We start from the raw sequence: 19,040 nt of genomic DNA, 5'->3' as shown, positions 1-19,040 counted from the left end.
ATTGATATGCCTTTTAAATGCCTTACACAATATTGGCGAATATGGTACAATCCATGTATTATCAATCTCAATATTCACTCCCTTCAATTGAGTGATGAATGTTCGGTCATTGTCATTTGGTGACCGCCGACGATAGAGAGGATATCCATCGTTTCCAGATTGTGTCTCCGAAATAAAAGCAAGTGGAAATCTTTGCGCACTTATACAAACTGAAGAAGGATTGTGTTTATCACATGTTCCGTGTAGCATATTTGTTTTAACCACTTTGTGCAGCTCTGGATCTAATTCAGGATCAGGAATCTCCGCCGAAATAATGTCATCGATTTGGTTTGCTTTAATTTTATCCATCATCCAAAGGAGAATGTGAGCGTGCAGCAACCCTCTTTTTTGCCACTCAACAGAATATGTCCAGCAACTAACAGTACCATATATACGTTGTTTCACAATAAAGTCCATCAAACATCTTAATTTTTGTTTGAATACCCGTGCTGTGACGTCGTGACGATTGCTTGGTGATTAGCCGGGATGCAATAGCTGCGTAATTTCGTCCAATTTGGGATTGCAAGTAAACGTAACAAACAAACAAACAAATCCGGTCGTCCATAATTGCGCACGTAAGTCATTGCATCCTGGGCGCACTCATGCATATGCCTCGGACTTCCAGTATAAGTCGCTGGCAAAATTGTGAGTCGCCCAACATCTGCAATATCTACATCGCTATTGATAGCATCCCGCAAGTGGATATATTCTTCGGATCGCAATTTGCCTTGATTGTGTTGAATATAATTGAGTCGCTCAGTCTCGATCTTAACATATCAACTACATATTGTTGAAACACGCGTCGATATCGCAGAAGGTGATTGTCAATATCTCTTCGAATCATAAATCGGTAATCATAAAAATTCTTAGAAGGAACCTTTTTATTTGTCTCGACACTTAAGAATTAACAAATTATGAATTGGCGACACGATACTGTTGCGATTACAATTTTCTTTACTAACCATTGGCCGGATCTTTCATTTTGTATTGCGAGTGATATCCGTCTTCACCTCGGCAGAAATTAAGCCGATATTACAGTATATCATATGATCCATGAGTCTCACTTATTCGCTGTAATGCATTTGCAGTCCGTCGTTTGATAATTATGTCACGCGATTTCAAATTTTCACCACCAACAACAATGGATATTTCACTTACTGTTGGCGCATTGTACTGTCGTTCGTAAGTTCCTTGTGGTCGTTTGTCCGCTTTTATCACTATGCTATGATCATCGGATGGCATCTGTTCCAACGAAGTCTTAAAAAGTTTGATGAGCTCATTGTGTTCGTGCAACATTTGTTGAAATTGCTGTACTCTTTCTCTTTTTTTTTGTACTTAAAACCGTACCACGCCGATTTACTTCATCATGTGAATCTCCGATAAAGTATATTTGGAGATATTGGTGTTCTTGATATGAATGCGGCAAAAGAGATCCAGCCAGATGAAAAACTTGGCCATGACTCTATAAAATGTAAGGCAAATTCTGTAATCATTGTCTTTTAATTGCACGAAAAGTGGCAGATTGTGCAATCCCTACAAAAAATATTGTATCATGAGTGATGTTCCATGTGTCTTCCCAGTAAACACAAAGTCGAAGATAATATCGAACTCGCTGCGACTTGTAGGCGATATCGCGAAATTAGATTTTCTCGAATGCCATTTCTCGGACTCACAGCGAATTCGAGGCGATATCGCGAAATAAAATTTTCTTGAATGCATTTTCTCGGACTCGCCGCGAACTCGAGGCGATATAGCGAAATTAGATTTTCTCGAACTCTCCGCGAACTCGAGGCGATATTTCGAAATTAGATTTTATCGAATGCAATTTCTGGGACTCGCCCCCAACTTGAAGCGATATCGCGGAATTAGCTTTTCCCAAATGCATTTTCTCGGACTCTCCGCGAACTCGAGGCGATATCTCGAAATTAGATTTTCTCGAACTCGTCACGCCAGTTATCCCTATTTTGCGACAACTGAAGACAATTGATAAAAACCTAGAATCGCTAATGATAAAAACAGCGATTCAAGAACGATCCGAGAATGATAAAAATCGCGATTCGCGGACGATCCAAAAAGTGGAAATTCTCGAATAGCTAATGATAAAAAACTGCGCCTCACGGACGATCCGAAAATGATAAAAATCGCGATTCGAGGATAATAAGTGACACGACTGGGAATTCTGATTCGCCGAACACTCGCCTCGAAGTATCGCCGAGATAAAATTATCAGAGAAAGCGAGCTCGCCGCGAATTCCAGGCGAGTCCGTTTTGTTTATTGGGTTGTTATGTTTGGGCCGTGTGTGTATTTTATAGTGTTGGTGTAATAGCATACATAGCTGGGGTTAGTGAAATTACCTTGAATGTTGGATTATAATTTTTCTCATTTACAATTTCACCACCAAACGACTTCACTTGAAAACAGTCGTTATACATTTTGATGTGTTGCAAGAAATGGTTCGAATTAGGAGATTCACCGTAAAGCAAATGGCGCAATGGCTCTGGTAGTGGAAGCAACTCTGGCAATTTAAACTTTCCGCCCGCGCAACACAGGCCAGGTGGTTCCTTCTCAAATTTAGTTGCATTGCAATACTGACAAACGTGAGACATCTGACCAAATTGAACCCATGCCCTGTATTAACTGTTCGGATTATATCGAAAGGCTGCACGTACAGTATCCAAACGAAGATCTGGTTGCTGGCGAGGCTGTCGTCCAGCATTTACACGTTGTGATCTTGCCTCTTCTCTTTGTCGAGCGCGAACTGCTCTTCTTCTGAATCGCTGTCGCTCACTGTAATGCGGCAGTTACTCACGAACGTACGTACCAAAAACGAGTTAGCTGACACGACCTATCTCATGAGTGTGCAATGTAAACGAAAACTCACCGACGTGCAACACCCGTACGTACGTAGCCCGGAACGTAGAAGTCAAACCAATTTTGATTTTTTCCCTAAGAACGTGTCAGCTGATCGCTCTCTCACTAGACAGAGTTGCCTAGTAAACTTTTGTGCGCTAATTTTTGACAGTTTGCAGTTTTATGCAAAAACACCTAATTAAAGTTTGAAAATTGTGAAAATTATTCGAAATAATTATGTAAAAGTGCAGATTATAAATATGTAATCTATTTATATTTATTTAATATTAATTCCAGCCTTTTACAACACCAAAAATTAAATTGGAAAAAGTTGATGTTTCCATAAGCATGCATGCAAAATGGTCAATGGCAACAGTGCTAATCTGTAAACAATACACACAAATATGTTATGTACATGTACACAGACGCACACATAAATTCCTACGGGCTTGATGGTTCGGTCAAACGTGCTTCGTACGGCAAACTTCTGTACGTACGGCACACGTCGGTGGGTAATTTCCGCTTAAGCTTCGTTAAGCTCCTGTGACTGTCGCTCACGAAATTCAGCCATTCTGACTCTACCTGATTGTCTTTCTATACCATAGTACAGGTCTACAAGTAGGATATGTAGCAGCGCGCACATACACAGCCACGCTCACCTGATAAAATGCTTGTTCTTGTTAGTTTTTTGTGTGGATGCTATTTGGCACTGTTGTACTTCTAAGGACCAAGAAAAGTGTAGTAGCTGATAACGAAAACTGTGTAAAACTTTTATTGCAAAATTACAAAGAAATATCCTTATTTATTTTCAAAGGAGCACTTAATTACATCTCTTTTTAAAATCCATATGTTTTGGACAATTATAATTAACAAATTGTGATACTTTATTACCGGGCAACTATTGATAACAGGACATAACACGTCTTTTCATTTTTCTTTCCGCTTTTTTGGACGGGTTATTGCAGTCGACCTCGGTTTCAAACTGTTTTTCGCGGAGAACTTTTGAATGGGTAGAAAAACTTAACTACCGTGTTTCTATTCTTAATACTGGAATAACTACGCGTCCTCAGATACCCCAATTGAAGACTTTTTTATAATTTTCTGAAGGACCCCATATTTTCAGTAATCAATTACTTACCTCTAAGTTAGTAAAAAAAAAATGGAGCAAACGAATAAAACAGTTCCAATTATATTTTAGAAAACAACTGCAAAATGAGGCAAATCCATGGAAGATATTTTCCAATGAAATTGAAATTAAGTTTTCGCCGATAAACAAAGGCAATAAACTCACCTTTTTTGTCAAAGAAATATCACAATTATTTCAATTAAATATTGAGAACTCGCACATTCGCATTAATATTTTTCGCTAACACAAACTACAATTTTCCTACAGTCTGCAATTCTACAGAATATTTTTAAGTGCTACAAAGGTGCAATCTGCAAATGGTAGAACTAAAAAACCGCTTTATTCCACTTTAAAAAGACTCGTATTAGTGTTGTTATTTGAACTTTGTGATTCTAAGAATGAAGGATTTTATTTGTTATGACCTCTATGATCTAAGATGATATGCAAACGAATAAAACAGTTCCAATTATATTTTAGAAAACAACTGCAAAATGAATCAAATCAGTGGAAGATATTTTCCAATGAAATTGAGATTAAGTTTTTGCCGATAAACAAAGTCAATAAACTTACCTTTTTTGTCAAAGAAATATCACAATTGTTTCACTCAAATATTGAGAACTCGCACATTCGCATTAATATTTTTCACAAACACAAACTACAACTTTCCTACAGTCTGCAATTCTACAGAATATTTTTAAATGCACCTTTGTAACAATCTGCAAATGGTAGAACTGAAAAAGCGCTTTATCAACTGCTTTCATTAGGCGATCGTAAGCATCTTTTTGCTGTTCATTAAACATTGGAACATTTCTTTGTACGTGCTTTGTACTTAAAATTGTCGTATAGTAAGCATTCTCTCGTTCTAATTCATGATTTAAATCATCTCCATTTTGGCGTTTTGGCGTTGGCATATGAATTTCCGCTAATAGTTTGCCAGTCATAAACATACACAAATCTTCAATAAGCGAAAAGGCTTCATTGTAGATTTCATCATTCATTTGCAACTCAAAATTCCCAGTAGACAATCGATAGCGGTGTAGGATGTTTTCTGAGATGTCATCTTTGTATGCATTCCATAAATGAAGTGGGTTTGAAGGCTGACATGTCGAAATGATGATAGCGAAAAGTGTACGAATTCCATTGGCAGGTGAAGAAGCTACTGCATCCTTTAGAGTGTGTTTCCAGTGATTGACGTCTTCAAGTAATTGCAAACGTTGACATGCTTCTCGAAAAGTTGCACACACCATACCATCCACAGTTCGCAATGACTCAAATGAAGTGGGGCGGCGCACACTAACCAAAAACAACCGAATTTAGAAGAAATCGTCGTTCTTTGGATGCATTGTATAAATTCGTCCGAGTGCATCACTTGAAAACACACCTGGATATCCATCTACTAGTTGACCTTGCTTTATGCGCATCCATTTCTTCAAAGATACATTCCATGTCAAATATCGACACATCTCCAAGTAAAGCAATATTCTCGCAAAAGGGTCATAGGCGCAAGTTAAAAAGAAACTCGCTAATGTTGTTTATGGTGGCCTCTTCACTCTCTGTGCTACGTTATCTGTGTTGAAATACACTCTTTGGCCATTCTCCAAATGAGCTGCTAAGTGTACAACAGTCGGATAACGTTTATGAATAGCAAATGAAAATATTCTCCAGAGTGCTTCGTTGCAGTTTACATATCGGCCCATTTGGAACTTACTAATTTCGTCTCGCTCAATACCAATGACAGCCATATCGCTACCTTTTGTGACGTATTTGCAAACATACTTGTCACGAGATATGCCAACTCTGACGTGCGAACGCGACATTTTCGATGACGCAGGGAAACAATAAGAACGAAACACAATACCAAAACCAGTCAATCATCTTTAATCGATCACAATAACCGGTAAGGGTTAAGCTGTCCTGATAGCTTCAGAAGTGTGCCGAAATAAAAATCCCCGCCGCGGAAAAAAAAAGAAAAAGAATAGAAGTGATTCGTAAAGTAATATTATAAAACAAGTCAATGAAAATACTGTGAAAACGCGTCGCGAATAGATAAATAAATAGCGAAGCGCAAATAACTAAGTCCTACATTGGTGTAAATATATATGTCTGAATGTGTGATGAATGTACGAGCATAAAGCCATATGTATTTATCGAAACAAAAGCGAATTGTCTCGAAATAAATGCAAAGCACTTGCGACGCATAAGAGTTTGCATATACACAATATATATATACGTGAATGTAACGCGCTTTTAAATACGTACATACATTCGTTGATGTACATATATCTAAATCGCATTTACCTACACATTCGTTGGTGGGTACAGCGTTAATATACATACATTTCTTGGTGTATACGACAGCCACTCATATCAAAACTCAAAGTGATCGGTTATTTTTCGCAATTTCTATTGTTGCGTTCCAACATGAATTTTCGTTGCATGAAAGTTAACGAACTACGGAATAAGTGTCGCGAAATGGGTTTGCCGACACAAGGCAACAAAAATACGTTGATCGAACGGCTCGAAGCAAATACAAAAACACACGCGAACGACGATTTTGTAAGTGCAAATGAAACAATGCTAGAGAGAATAAATACACTAGAAAAAACGATTGCCGAGTTACAAACACAAACGCGAAACGAGCATGAGGTGCAAAACCAGACAGGTTCGGTTGCTTATGGAGAATCATTTTTTCGCCCGTCGGCTGTGTCGTCGCCACAATTAAATAATCTAGCAACAAGTGTAAATAATTATATACCGTGTGCTTTACCGAGTGCATATACGAATGCTCCGGTTGTAGCAACAAACATGCACATGCCAAATATGGTGACAAATACACATATACCATTTGTATCAACGACCGAGAATGTATGCCAGTACATACAAAATACGCAATTTCAAGAGAATTCTGATTGGAATAGCGCGAATGCTCGAAATAGGGGTGAAAATACTCATATGTACTTTACCGAAGCGCAAACACAAAGGCATAATGCCAATAATTTCGTGAACGCGCCATTTAACTCAAATCGAAATATGTGTAACGATATACATACAAATAATATGAATTCAGTGTTTCATGAAAATGGTCCGTATCCATATGATTATATGCGAAACCCGTACAATACGGTGAGTGAGGTAGTTACCCTATTATCCGAGTTTGATCCGTCAAGTGATACGTCACTGAATGCTAATCAATTCATACAAAGAATTGAAATGTTACGTAGAGCCTATAACTGGGCTGACCAAGTTATTTTGTTTGCGGTGCAACAAAAATTAAAAGGGTATGTAAAGTATTGGATAGATGGACAATTCATGTTCAAATCGTGGGCAGAGTTCGTAGCAAAATTTCGTGCTGTTTTTTCGATAACTAAAAACATAGCCGATATACATATGAAGATGGGTCGAACGCGTAGACAACGTACCGAACACCACAAGAATATTATTTTAAAATGGTTGCAATCGGGAAAAAGGAGAAATTCCGGAATCCGCGATCGCGCGTTATACAATAAATGGTATTAATGACTCAGATATGCGAAAAAAGATTTCGAACGAGTACGAAAATTGTAACACATTATTACGCGATATCCAAAACTATACCGTCTATAATGAAATAAAATTCGAACCATTCACGTATAATAAAAACACAGGTGACAATGCATCTGATTGGATAGATAAAGAAAAAAATGTTATTGAAAGTGCAACATCGAAAAACACTGCAGTTAGTGAAATATCCAAAGTGGTTAAATGCTCTAACTGTTCAAAACAGGGGCATATTTCTGTAAATTGTCCACAACCACAGCGAATGGAAAGATGTGGAATATGTAATCGTACCGGGCATAAAATGATAGAGTGTAAACAAACAGCAACTAAACCTATCTTAAACACGAAAATAAACAAAATAAATAGAAACGAAATTCAAAACGAAAACTTAACAAAAGAAATTAAAGTGAACGAATATGAAACAAAAGCAATAATAGACTCAGGTAGTATCTGTTCGCTAATACGTCGGAAATTACCAACCCAAATTGGGGAAATAACTGAGTGTACGCGGGTGTTGAAGGGTTTTGCGGGTGCCACGTACCAGTGCAAAGCTAAAATCTTAGCCTCAATTCAAATTGACAACAATCGACATCCAGCTGAATTGTTGGTAGTTGACGACAATCATATCGATGAAGATGTGTTGCTTGGTAGAGACGTATTCTGCCAGAGTGGAAAACGACTTATAATAGAAAACGATAAATGTACGGTGGAAAAATTAGAAAATGTGTCAAATATTTCCGAAGAGGAACGATCGAAATTACAAGCGATTATACAATCAAATCGCGATATGTTTGCCGAAAATATTTCTGAATTGGGTCACGTAATAAATGAAAGCGGAATTAAACCGGGGGAGAAAAAAATAACTGCTGTTAAAAACTTTAAAGTGCCCACGACCGTTACCGAAACTAGGCGTTTTTTGGGTTTAACCGGGTATTTCCGAAAGTTCGTGCCGGAATACGCGATCATCTCGAAACCTTTAACAACATTACTTACGAAACAAAATGCATTTTTCAAATGGGGTTCCGACCAACAACTAGCTTTTGAAAACTTCATAGAACTACTAAGTAACGCTCCGGTACTCGCGTTATACGATAGGATGGCCGAGCATGAAGTACACACCGATGCATGTAGTATGGGTTTGGCGGGTGTGCTACTTCATTCAAGCGATAACAAGACGTGGAAACCGATATTCTATTTTAGCAGACATTGCAATCCAACCGAAAGCAAATATCATGCCTATGAACTCGAGGTGCTAGCCGTCGTAGAGGCCCTCGAACGGATTCGAATGTACATTTTGTGGAAAGATTTAAACTCGTAACAGATTGTTCCGCTATAGCAAAAATTAAGGCAGATAAAGAGCTAAAATCGAGAATTGCACGATGGTGGATGAGATTATTAGAGTACGATTTTGAGATGGTTCATCGTGAAGGAACTCGTACGGCTCATGTCAACGCTTTGAGCCGTGCACCAGATCAACCACAAAACGAAGTTGAAAGAGCAGGGTTTGTAATGAAAATAAACACCACGTCCGACGATTGGTTGCTAACCATGCGATTACAAGATCCAACGTTAGCATCACTTGTGGGGGTATTGAGAAAGGAAACAGTTTCCGAACAAGAGCATCAAATTCGTGAAGAAGACGAACTGAAGGACCATCGATTATACCGTCGGACTGAGAAGGGTTTACGTTTTGTGATACCTAAAGCCGTACGATGGCGAGTAGTTCACTTATGCCACGACGAAATGGGTCACTTTGCTCTCGAAAAAACGATCCAACGAATACAAACACATTTTTGGTTCCCCAAAATTCGGAAATATGTCAAAGAGTATATATCGGCCTGCCCAAATTGTTGTTATAATAAGACGCGACACGGGATGTCGGAAGGGAAATTACACTTCACCGAAGTGTTGCCTATGCCATTCCGAGTTCTTCATATTGATCATTTAGGACCATTTACTAAAAGTAATTGAGGAAATTGCTACGTTTTAGCAATATGTAGTAGTAAAACCGGTACGGAACACGAAAACTACGCCAGTAATAAATGCCCTAAACGAAATGACGAGTTATTTTGGACTACCTGCCAAAATAATAAGCGATCGAGGTACAGCTTTTACTTCAAAGCAATTTCAACAGTTCTGCGAGAAAAATGTTATTCAACATATTAAAAATGCAGTTCGCACGCCGCGAGCTAACGGCCAAGTGGAACGAGCAAATCAAACAATTTTAAATTATCTTCGAACTACAACCGAGAAACCGAAAGACTGGGACCTTTTATTGCGTAACGTCCAATGGGCAATAAACTCTCAGCGAAACGATACATCGGGATACTCACCAAATGAACAAATTTTCGATTTTCGTCTGCGCGACGTAGTACAAAATCACTTAATCGCCGCTGTTCATGGGACCACAGAAAGCCCTGACTCGCAAGGCATTTCAGAAAAACGACGAGAAGCAGAAGATAACATAAATCAAGAACGCGAAAAATGGAAGCAGCGTTTCGATGGGAAGTACCGAAAACCAACGCAATACGAGGAGGGTAGCCTATTAGTCGTCGAAAACGAACCGGCAGCAACAGGCGACTCCAGGAAACTCGAACCCAAGTTTCGGGGACCGTACGTAATCGCCCGAAAACTGGGATTTGATCGATATTTAGTGGAAGATATACCCGGCATGCAAATAACGAATAAAAGGTTCTGTTCGGTCTTCAGCTCGGAAAAACTGAAACCTTGGTGTAGTAATGCACCCGAGTTAGAAAGTTACGACGAGTCCGACGACGAAGACGATCCGGACGATTTAGTAGCAGGAAAGGCCGAACTGTCACGAGACATGGCAACTCTGACGAGCGAACGCGACATTGTCGCGGACGCAGGGAAACAATAAGAACGAAACACAATACCAAAACCAGTCAGTCATCTTTAATCGATCACAATAACCGGTAAGTGTTAAGCTTTCCTGATATACTTGATCGATTTCACTGAGTTGCAATATTCAACATTGATATGCCTTTTAAATGCCTTACACAATATTGGCGAATATGGTACAATCCATGTATTATCAATCTCAATATTCACTCCCTTCAATTGAGTGATGAATGTTCGGTCATTGTCATTTGGTGACCGCCGACGATAGAGAGGATATCCATCGTTTCCAGATTGTGTCTCCGAAATAAAAGCAAGTGGAAATCTTTGCGCACTTATACAAACTGAAGAAGGATTGTGTTTATCACATGTTCCGTGTAGCATATTTGTTTTAACCACTTTGTGCAGCTCTGGATCTAATTCAGGATCAGGAATCTCCGCCGAAATAATGTCATCGATTTGGTTTGCTTTAATTTTATCCATCATCCAAAGGAGAATGTGAGCGTGCAGCAACCCTCTTTTTTGCCACTCAACAGAATATGTCCAGCAACTAACAGTACCATATATACGTTGTTTCACAATAAAGTCCATCAAACATCTTAATTTTTGTTTGAATACCCGTGCTGTGACGTCGTGACGATTGCTTGGTGATTAGCCGGGATGCAATAGCTGCGTAATTTCGTCCAATTTGGGATTGCAAGTAAACGTAACAAACAAACAAACAAATCCGGTCGTCCATAATTGCGCACGTAAGTCATTGCATCCTGGGCGCACTCATGCATATGCCTCGGACTTCCAGTATAAGTCGCTGGCAAAATTGTGAGTCGCCCAACATCTGCAATATCTACATCGCTATTGATAGCATCCCGCAAGTGGATATATTCTTCGGATCGCAATTTGCCTTGATTGTGTTGAATATAATTGAGTCGCTCAGTCTAGATCTTAACATATCAACTACATATTGTTGAAACACGCGTCGATATCGCAGAAGGTGATTGTCAATATCTCTTCGAATCATAAATCGGTAATCATAAAAATTCTTAGAAGGAACCTTTTTATTTGTCTCGACACTTAAGAATTAACAAATTATGAATTGGCGACACGATACTGTTGCGATTACAATTTTCTTTACTAACCATTGGCCGGATCTTTCATTTTGTATTGCGAGTGATATCCGTCTTCACCTCGGCAGAAATTAAGCCGATATTACAGTATATCATATGATCCATGAGTCTCACTTATTCGCTGTAATGCATTTGCAGTCCGTCGTTTGATAATTATGTCACGCGATTTCAAATTTTCACCACCAACAACAATGGATATTTCACTTACTGTTGGCGCATTGTACTGTCGTTCGTAAGTTCCTTGTGGTCGTTTGTCCGCTTTTATCACTATGCTATGATCATCGGATGGCATCTGTTCCAACGAAGTCTTAAAAAGTTTGATGAGCTCATTGTGTTCGTGCAACATTTGTTGAAATTGCTGTACTCTTTCTCTTTTTTTTGTACTTAAAACCGTACCACGCCGATTTACTTCATCATGTGAATCTCCGATAAAGTATATTTGGAGATATTGGTGTTCTTGATATGAATGCGGCAAAAGAGATCCAGCCAGATGAAAAACTTGGCCATGACTCTATAAAATGTAAGGCAAATTCTGTAATCATTGTCTTTTAATTGCACGAAAAGTGGCAGATTGTGCAATCCCTACAAAAAATATTGTATCATGAGTGATGTTCCATGTGTCTTCCCAGTAAACACAAAGTCGAAGATAATATCGAACTCGCTGCGACTTGTAGGCGATATCGCGAAATTAGATTTTCTCGAATGCCATTTCTCGGACTCACAGCGAATTCGAGGCGATATCGCGAAATAAAATTTTCTTGAATGCATTTTCTCGGACTCGCCGCGAACTCGAGGCGATATAGCGAAATTAGATTTTCTCGAACTCCGCGAACTCGAGGCGATATTTCGAAATTAGATTTTATCGAATGCAATTTCTGGGATTCGCCCCCAACTCGAAGCGATATCGCGGAATTAGCTTTTCCCAAATGCATTTTCTCGGACTCTCCGCGAACTCGAGGCGATATCTCGAAATTAGATTTTCTCGAACTCGTCACGCCAGTTATCCCTATTTTGCGACAACTGAAGACAATTGATAAAAACCTAGAATCGCTAATGATAAAAACAGCGATTCAAGAACGATCCGAGAATGATAAAAATCGCGATTCGCGGACGATCCAAAAAGTGGAAATTCTCGAATAGCTAATGATAAAAAACTGCGCCTCACGGACGATCCGAAAATGATAAAAATCGCGATTCGAGGATAATAAGTGACACGACTGGGAATTCTGATTCGCCGAACACTCGCCTCGAAGTATCGCCGAGATAAAATTATCAGAGAAAGCGAGCTCGCCGCGAATTCCAGGCGAGTCCGTTTTGTTTATTGGGTTGTTATGTTTGGGCCGTGTGTGTATTTTATAGTGTTGGTGTAATAGCATACATAGCTGGGGTTAGTGAAATTACCTTGAATGTTGGATTATAATTTTTCTCATTTACAATTTCACCACCAAACGACTTCACTTGAAAACAGTCGTTATACATTTTGATGTGTTGCAAGAAATGGTTCGAATTAGGAGATTCACCGTAAAGCAACTGGCGCAATGGCTCTGGTAGTGGAAGCAACTCTGGCAATTTAAACTTTCCGCCCGCGCAACACAGGCCAGGTGGTTCCTTCTCAAATTTAGTTGCATTGCAATACTGACAAACGTGAGACATCTGACCAAATTGAACCAATGCCCTGTATTAACTGTTCGGATTATATCGAAAGGCTGCACGTACAGTATCCAAACGAAGATCTGGTTGCTGGCGAGGCTGTCGTCCAGCATTTACACGTTGTGATCTTGCCTCTTCTCTTTGTCGAGCGCGAACTGCTCTTCTTCTGAATCGCTGTCGCTCACTGTAATGCGGCAGTTACTCACGAACGTACGTACCAAAAACGAGTTAGCTGACACGACCTATCTCATGAGTGTGCAATGTAAACGAAAACTCACCGACGTGCAACACCCGTACGTACGTAGCCCGGAACGTAGAAGTCAAACCAATTTTGATTTTTTTCCCTAAGAACGTGTCAGCTGATCGCTCTCTCACTAGACAGAGTTGCCTAGTAAACTTTTGTGCGCTAATTTTTGACAGTTTGCAGTTTTATGCAAAAACACCTAATTAAAGTTTGAAAATTGTGAAAATAATTCGAAATAATTATGTAAAAGTGCAGATTATAAATATGTAATCTATTTATATTTATTTAATATTAATTCCAGCCTCTTACAACACCAAAAATTAAATTGGAAAAAGTTGATGTTTCCATAAGCATGCATGCAAAATGGTCAATGGCAACAGTGCTAATCTGTAAACAATACACACAAATATGTTATGTACATGTACACAGACGCACACATAAATTCCTACGGGCTTGATGGTTCGGTCAAACGTGCTTCGTACGGCAAACTTCTGTACGTACGGCACACGTCGGTGGGTAATTTCCGCTTAAGCTTCGTTAAGCTCCTGTGACTGTCGCTCACGAAATTCAGCCATTCTGACTCTACCTGATTGTCTTTCTATACCATAGTACAGGTCTACAAGTAGGATATGTAGCAGCGCGCACATACACAGGCACGCTCACCTGATAAAATGCTTGTTCTTGTTAGTTTTTTGTGTGGATGCTATTTGGCACTGTTGTACTTCTTAGGACCAAGAAAAGTGTAGTAGCTGCTAACGAAAACTGTGTAAAACTTTTATTGCAAAATTACAAAGAAATATCCTTATTTATTTTCAAAGGAGCACTTAATTACATCTCTTTTTAAAATCCATATGTTTTGGACAATTATAATTAACAAATTGTGATACTTTATTACCGGGCAACATTGCTAAGACACGACCAAAACCGTCGGGGGAGGTATTAATAGACGCATTTTTGCCTCGCTTCCAATAATTCGAATACTTTTCCGCCTTTGGACTATTGATAACAGGACATAACACGTCTTTTCATTTTTCTTTCCGCTTTTTTGGACGGGTTATTGCAGTCGACCTCGGTTTCAAACTGTTTTTCGCGGAGAACTTTTGAATGGGTAGAAAAACTTAACTACCGTGTTTCTATTCTTAATACTGGAATAACTACGCGTCCTCAGATACCCCAATTGAAGACTTTTTTATAATTTTCTGAAGGACCCCATATTTTCAGTAATCAATTACTTACCTCTAAGTTAGTAAAAAAAAAATGGAGCAAACGAATAAAACAGTTCCAATTATATTTTAGAAAACAACTGCAAAATGAAGCAAATCCATGGAAGATATTTTCCAATGAAATTGAAATTAAGTTTTCGCCGATAAACAAAGGCAATAAACTCACCTTTTTTGTCAAAGAAATATCACAATTATTTCAATTAAATATTGAGAACTCGCACATTCGCATTAATATTTTTCGCTAACACAAACTACAATTTTCCTACAGTCTGCAATTCTACAGAATATTTTTAAGTGCTACAAAGGTGCAATTTGCAAATGGTAGAACTAAAAAACCGCTTTATTCCACTTTAAAAAGACTCGTATTAGTGTTGTTATTTGAACTTTGTGATTCTAAGAATGAAGGATTTTATTTGTTATGACCTCTATGATCTAAGATGATATGCAAACGAATAAAACAGTTCCAATTATATTTTAGAAAACAACTGCAAAATGAATCAAATCAGTAGAAGATATTTTCCAATGAAATTGAGATTAAGTTTTTGCCGATAAACAAAGTCAATAAACTTACCTTTTTTGTCAAAGAAATATCACAATTGTTTCACTCAAATATTGAGAACTCGCACATTCGCATTAATATTTTTCGCAAACACAAACTACAACTTTCCTACAGTCTGCAATTCTACAGAATATTTTTAAATGCACCTTTGTAACAATCTGCAAATGGTAGAACTGAAAAAGCGCTTTATCAACTGCTTTCATTAGGCGATCGTAAGCATCTTTTTGCTGTTCATTAAACATTGGAACATTTCTTTGTACGTGCTTTGTACTTAAAATTGTCGTATAGTAAGCATTCTCTCGTTCTAATTCATGATTTAAATCATCTCCATTTTGGCGTTTTGGCGTTGGCATATGAATTTCCGCTAATAGTTTGCCAGTCATAAGCATACACAAATCTTCAATAAGCGAAAAGGCTTCATTGTAGATTTCATCATTCATTTGCAACTCAAAATTCCCAGTAGACAATCGATAGCGGTGTAGGATGTTTTCTGAGATGTCATCTTTGTATGCATTCCATAAATGAAGTGGGTTTGAAGGCTGACATGTCGAAATGATGATAGCGAAAAGTGTACGAATTCCATTGGCAGGTGAAGAAGCTACTGCATCCTTTAGAGTGTGTTTCCAGTGATTGACGTCTTCAAGTAATTGCAAACGTTGACATGCTTCTCGAAAAGTTGCACACACCATACCATCCACAGTTCGCAATGACTCAAATGAAGTGGGGCGGCGCACACTAACCAAAAACAACCGAATTTAGAAGAAATCGTCGTTCTTTGGATGCATTGTATAAATTCGTCCGAGTGCATCACTTGAAAACACACCTGGATATCCATCTACTAGTTGACCTTGCTTTATGCGCATCCATTTCTTCAAAGATACATTCCATGTCAAATATCGACACATCTCCAAGTAAAGCAATATTCTCGCAAAAGGGTCATAGGCGCAAGTTAAAAAGAAACTCGCTAATGTTGTGTGTTATGGTGGCCTCTTCACTCTCTGTGCTACGTTATCTGTGTTGAAATACACTCTTTGGCCATTCTCCAAATGAGCTGCTAAGTGTACAACAGTCGGATAACGTTTATGAATAGCAAATGAAAATATTCTCCAGAGTGCTTCGTTGCAGTTTACATAACGGCCCATTTGGAACTTACTAATTTCGTCTCGCTCAATACCAATGACAGCCATATCGCTACCTTTTGTGACGTATTTGCAAACATACTTGTCACGAGATATGCCAACTCTGACGTGCGAACGCGACATTTTCGATGACGCAGGGAAACAATAAGAACGAAACACAATACCAAAACCAGTCAATCATCTTTAATCGATCACAATAACCGGTAAGGGTTAAGCTGTCCTGATAGCTTCAGAAGTGTGCCGAAATAAAAATCCCCGCCGCGGAAAAAAAAAGAAAAAGAATAGAAGTGATTCGTAAAGTAATATTATAAAACAAGTCAATGAAAATACTGTGAAAACGCGTCGCGAATAGATAAATAAATAGCGAAGCGCAAATAACTAAGTCCTACATTGGTGTAAATATATATGTCTGAATGTGTGATGAATGTACGAGCATAAAGCCATATGTATTTATCGAAACAAAAGCGAATTGTCTCGAAATAAATGCAAAGCACTTGCGACGCATAAGTGTTTACATATACACAATATATATACGTGAATGTAACGCGCTTTTAAATACGTACATACATTCGTTGATGTACATATATCTAAATCGCATTTACCTACACATTCGTTGGTGGGTACAGCGTTAATATACATACATTTCTTGGTGTATACGACAACCACTCATATCAAAACTCAAAGTGATCGGTTATTTTTCGCAATTTCTATTGTTGCGTTCCAACATGGATTTTCGTTGCATGAAAGTTAACGAACTACGGAATAAGTGTCGCGAAATGGGTTTGCCGACACAAGGCAACAAAAATACGTTGATCGAACGGCTCGAAGCAAATACAAAAACACACGCGAACGACGATTTTGTAAGTGCAAATGAAACAATGCTAGAGAGAATAAATACACTAGAAAAAACGATTGCCGAGTTACAAACACAAACGCGAAACGAGCATGAGGTGCAAAACCAGACAGGTTCGGTTGCTTATGGAGAATCATTTTTTCGCCCGTCGGCTGTGTCGTCGCCACAATTAAATAATCTAGCAACAAGTGTAAATAATTATATACCGTGTGCTTTACCGAGTGCATATACGAATGCTCCGGTTGTAGCAACAAACATGCACATGCCAAATATGGTGACAAATACACATATACCATTTGTATCAACGACCGAGAATGTATGCCAGTACATACAAAATACGCAATTTCAAGAGAATTCTGATTGGAATAGCGCGAATGCTCGAAATAGGGGTGAAAATACTCATATGTACTTTACCGAAGCGCAAACACAAAGGCATAATGCCAATAATTTCGTGAACGCGCCATTTAACTCAAATCGAAATATGTGTAACGATATACATACAAATAATATGAATTCAGTGTTTCATGAAAATGGTCCGTATCCATATGATTATATGCGAAACCCGTACAATACGGTGAGTGAGGTAGTTACCCTATTATCCGAGTTTGATCCGTCAAGTGATACGTCACTGAATGCTAATCAATTCATACAAAGAATTGAAATGTTACGTAGAGCCTATAACTGGGCTGACCAAGTTATTTTGTTTGCGGTGCAACAAAAATTAAAAGGGTATGTAAAGTATTGGATAGATGGACAATTCATGTTCAAATCGTGGGCAGAGTTCGTAGCAAAATTTCGTGCTGTTTTTTCGATAACTAAAAACATAGCCGATATACATATAAAGATGGGTCGAACGCGTAGACAACGTACCGAACACCACAAGAATATTATTTTAAAATGGTTGCAATCGGGAAAAAGGAGAAATTCCGGAATCCGCGATCGCGCGTTATACAATAAATGGTATTAATGACTCAGATATGCGAAAAAAGATTTCGAACGAGTACGAAAATTGTAACACATTATTACGCGATATCCAAAACTATACCGTCTATAATGAAATAAAATTCGAACCATTCACGTATAATAAAAACACAGGTGACAATACATCTGATTGCATAGATAAAGAAAAAAATGTTATTGAAGGTGCAACATCGAAAAACACTGCAGTTAGTGAAATATCCAAAGTGGTTAAATGCTATAACTGTTCAAAACAGGGGCATATTTCTGTAAATTGTCCACAACCACAGCGAATGGAAAGATGTGGAATATGTAATCGTACCGGGCATAAAATGATAGAGTGTAAACAAACAGCAACTAAACCTATCTTAAACACGAAAATAAACAAAATAAATAGAAACGAAATTCAAAACGAAAACTTAACAAAAGAAATTAAAGTGAACGAATATGAAACAAAAGCAATAATAGACTCAGGTAGTATCTGTTCGCTAATACGTCGGAAATTACCAACCCAAATTGGGGAAATAACTGAGTGTACGCGGGTGTTGAAGGGTTTTGCGGGTGCCACGTACCAGTGCAAAGCTAAAATCTTAGCCTCAATTCAAATTGACAACAATCGACATCCAGCTGAATTGTTGGTAGTTGACGACAATCATATCGATGAAGATGTGTTGCTTGGTAGAGACGTATTCTGCCAGAGTGGAAAACGACTTATAATAGAAAACGATAAATGTACGGTGGAAAAATTAGAAAATGTGTCAAATATTTCCGAAGAGGAACGATCGAAATTACAAGCGATTATACAATCAAATCGCGATATGTTTGCCGAAAATATTTCTGAATTGGGTCACGTAATAAATGAAAGCGGAATTAAACCGGG

At 38.4% G+C, this 19,040-nt stretch overlaps 2 pseudogenes; both read right to left on the bottom strand.

Annotated features, from left to right (window-relative positions):
* Positions 1–1,256: 1,256 nt before the first annotated feature.
* Positions 1,257–5,262, bottom strand: LOC137236064 (uncharacterized; annotated as a pseudogene).
* A 6,540-nt stretch (positions 5,263–11,802) lies between these two features.
* LOC137236062 (uncharacterized) lies at positions 11,803–15,900 on the bottom strand (annotated as a pseudogene).
* Positions 15,901–19,040: the final 3,140 nt, after the last annotated feature.

This window comes from Eurosta solidaginis, unplaced genomic scaffold (assembly GCF_040869045.1).
Source record: "Eurosta solidaginis isolate ZX-2024a unplaced genomic scaffold, ASM4086904v1 ctg00001123.1, whole genome shotgun sequence".
In the NCBI taxonomy this organism is placed as follows: Eukaryota; Metazoa; Arthropoda; class Insecta; order Diptera; family Tephritidae; genus Eurosta; species Eurosta solidaginis.
This window is presented reverse-complemented; position numbering and strand designations above follow the sequence as displayed.